The sequence below is a fragment of the Daucus carota genome, chromosome 8 (assembly GCF_001625215.2).
Source record: "Daucus carota subsp. sativus chromosome 8, DH1 v3.0, whole genome shotgun sequence".
Taxonomy (NCBI): domain Eukaryota; kingdom Viridiplantae; phylum Streptophyta; class Magnoliopsida; order Apiales; family Apiaceae; genus Daucus; species Daucus carota.
The window spans coordinates 8,693,012-8,696,871 of record NC_030388.2 but is presented as its reverse complement, the minus strand read 5'-3'; the positions used below and the strand labels follow the sequence as shown (position 1 = coordinate 8,696,871).

General features: G+C 40.2%; 1 non-coding gene across 1 annotated transcript; it reads left to right on the top strand.

The window, feature by feature from the left end:
• Window positions 1–2,359: 2,359 nt before the first annotated feature.
• Window positions 2,360–2,466, top strand: LOC135148575 (small nucleolar RNA R71). The gene has a single exon (XR_010286655.1). It is a non-coding gene; the product is annotated as a small nucleolar RNA R71 (small nucleolar RNA).
• Window positions 2,467–3,860: the final 1,394 nt, after the last annotated feature.

Genomic DNA, 3,860 nt, shown 5'->3' with positions numbered 1-3,860 from the left:
ATCAATAAAAGGCAGAGGGAAGTGATCCTTCCTTGTAGCTTTATTCAGCTTTCTGTAGTCCATGCAAATCCTCCAACCAGTGACAGTTCTAGTTGAGATGAGTTCCCCTTTTTCGTTGGCTACTACTGTCATGCCTCCTTTCTTAGGCACACATTGTACTGGACTCACCCATGAGCTATCTGAAATTGGATATATGATACCTGCATCGAGCCATTTAAGAATCTCTTTCTTTACAACCTCCTCCATGATAGGATTTAACCTTCTCTGTTGTTCCACTGAAGGTTTGCTTCCTTCTTCAATGAGAATTTTGTGTTGACAAAAGGATGGACTGATTCCCTTGATATCAGCTATAGTCCAACCAATTGCTGTTTTGAATTCCCTTAGCACCCTCAAAAGTTTTTCCTCTTCCTCACCTGACAAGTTAGCTGCAATAATAACAGGAAGAGTAGAACCTTCACCAAGAAAAGCATACCTCAAGTGATCCGGTAGCGGTTTAAGTTCAAGTTTAGGTGCTTCGATCACTGATGGTTGTAGTGGTTTATGATCTTCCTTTTGTTCCTCCAAGCCAAGAGATTCGACAGGTGGTTCAAAATTCCTTCGCCAAGGTGATGAGTTATGATGATGGAGTTCTTCCAATTCTTCTTCACTGTCCAATTCCTCATCATTGGTAAGGATTGCTTCCAATACATCATTCTGTAAAACCCGCTGGCTATTAGCTTCTGCCGTAGTATCAAGTACATCCATACTGAAACAAGATTCCTCATCAGTTGGTAATTTCATTGCATTGAATACGTTGAACGTGACCGTCTGATCTTGTATTCTCATTGTAAGTTCCCCTTTTTGGACATCGATCAAAGTTTGCCCGGTGGCTAAAAAGGGTCTACCCAAGATGTTAGGAATTCTTTTGTCTTCTTCAAAATCAAGAATCACGAAGTCGGCTGGAAATATTAATTTATCAACCTTGACCAGCACATCTTCAATTATACCCCTCGGATATGTGATCGAACGATCAGCCGGCTGTAAAGACATGTTTGTCGGCTTGAGCTCTGGCAGGCCAAGTTGTGTGAAGATAGATAGAGGCATCAGATTGATGCTAGCTCCCAAGTCGCACAGACACTTATCAAAAGAGAACTTCCCAATAGTGCAAGGGATAGTAAAGCTTCCCGGGTCTTTCAGCTTAGGTGGTAATTTATGTTGAAGCACAGCACTACATTCCTCCGTTAAAGCTACTGTCTCTAACTCCTCGAGCTTTAGCTTTTTTGAAAGAATACCCTTCATGAACTTGGCATAGCTAGGCATTTGCTCGAGTGCTTCTGCAAACGGAATGTTGATGTGAAGCTTTTTGAAAACCTCAAGGAATTTACCAAATTGCTTATCCAGCTGCTGTTTCTTCAACCTCCTAGGAAACGGAGGTGGTGGGTATATTGGCTTTGGCATAGTAGCAGCTGCAGGAATAGCTCTATCCATTTCAACATTGGGTCTTATGTCACTTACGTTCGAAGGAAGTTCTGCTGGATTTTCTTGCGGTTCATCATCCTGATCTTGTACTAATGTTGAGGTTAGCCCTGTTGTAGTTTTTCCAGATCTCAGCGTAATGGCTTGGACTTGCTCTTTAGGATCCCTCTTACCTGGTACTTCTGTATCACTAGGGAGATTCCCCTGTGGTCTGCTTAATAAAGCATTAGCTAACTGACCGACTTGTGTCTCCAAAGCTTTTAGAGTTACTGCCTGGCTCTTGTACATTAGTCTTAGTTCTTCCATGTCAGACCTCTCATTAGCTGATTGACCATGATTCTGAAATCCCGGAGGGTGATATGGCTGTTTAGGTGCATACTGTTGTGAAGTTCCAGCCTGATTATACTGTTTAGGTCCCTGTTGAAATCCTTGTTGAGGCTGATTATAACCCTGATTATTACTCCAGCTGAAATTCAGATGATTTCGGTTGTTAGGATGGTAAGTAGCTGGAGCAGGCTGTTGACCTCTCTGAAAGTTGCTCACAAATTGTGCTGATTCACTAGAAATGGCACACTGATCAGTAGAGTGAGTACCAGCACATAATTCGCAAATTGAGATTGGCTGTTGAATTCCTTGGTTAGCCAGAGAATCGACTTTCATCATGAGAGCCTTAAGTTGAGCAGCAATAGCTGTAGACGTGTCAAGATCAAGAACTCCGGCCACCTTCCCTTGAGTAAGTCTTTGAGTAGGGTTCTGATATTCATTAGCAGCCATCATTTCAATAAGATCATAAGATTCTTCATAACTTTTAGCCCATAGCGCACCTCCAGAAGCAGCATCAAGCATAGGTCTGGATTGAGGTCCAAGACCATTATAGAAACAGTTTATTTGCATCCAATCCGGCATGCCATGATGGGGACACTTCCTTAGCATCTCCTTATATCGCTCCCAGGCTTCACAGAATGTTTCTCCTGATTGTTGAGAGAATTGAGATAGAGCATTTCGTAGTGCAACAGTCTTTGCCATGGGGAAGAATTTAGTGAGAAATTTCTGAGCTAGATCTTCCCATGTAGTAATAGAACCAGATGGTAAAGAATGCAACCATCCCTTAGCCTTATCTCTCAGTAAAAATGGAAAAAGCCTTAGCTTCACAGCATCATCAGAAACTCCATTAAATTTGAAAGTGTCACAGATCTCTATAAAATTACGTATATGCATATTAGGGTCTTCAGTAGGAGAACCCCCAAACTGTACCGAGTTTTGGACCATTTGAATAGTTCCTGGTTTGATTTCAAAGGCATTGGCTGCGATTGCAGGCCTGACAATGCTTGACTGGATATCATCGATCTTTGGCATAGAGAAATCCTTCAATGCCTTACTGTCTGGTTGTGCTTCAGGTTCTGTCATTGTTTCAGAAGAAGAAGATGAATCAATTGCTTCCTTACGAGCTTTAGAACGTGTTAGCATAAACGCGACCCAAGTACCTGAAATAAAGAAAAGAAGAAAAGTGAGAAAAGAATAGAATCCTAGTCAGTGAATTTTAATGCACACTGATGACAAGTACATAAACTAATTAATTAACACCGAGTCCCCGGCAGCGGCGCCAAAAACTTGTTCGCAAAAATCTACACGCAAGCGCACGTGATCACAAGTAATATATTTGTTCGTTCCCACAGAGACTGGTGAATTAAGAATACGCACCTATGCAACAATGTATGAGTAATTTTCACTGATAAGACAATTAAAAAGGATGTGTTCTTTTATACTAATAACTAAATTTACTAATCAAAATCAGAATAGGAAAACACATGGGATTCTAACTTCATTATCGAATTCATCTAGAATTGAAATTACTGATTAACATGCGACTGTTAATCCTAATCAGACAACACGAAAGTAATACATGCCAACTCTCGTTGCACACATATCATACCAATCAAAATCCACAATTAAGACAGAAATCTCATGGACACCAACAAAACTCATACCCTATATCTCTATAGCGGTAGTGTAAGCAGAGAGGTTTAATAACAGGTCGTCTATCGTGATTACACAGGGTGATAAAAATAGTTCAAGTCTATCACAAATTATGCTTCATTCACATAATCCTATGTTTACATGGCATAGTTCTAAATTCAATCATCCACTTTCGCTTCAGAAAGAATTAACAAACAACTTAGAAGTTAGCTACGCTCCTAAGAAGAATAAGCACGGCGCATGCAAAGAAATCAACGTACGTCACAAAATCAAGCAATTAATATTCTTTACTAGACTACATGGATAAGTCCATTAGAATCCCATGAAGGCGGTTAGTTCATAATCGAACTAATCGACATCATGGGTTCTAATGAAAACATGATAAATACAATACGAGACTTAAACATAAGACAATTGCTTGAATTAAT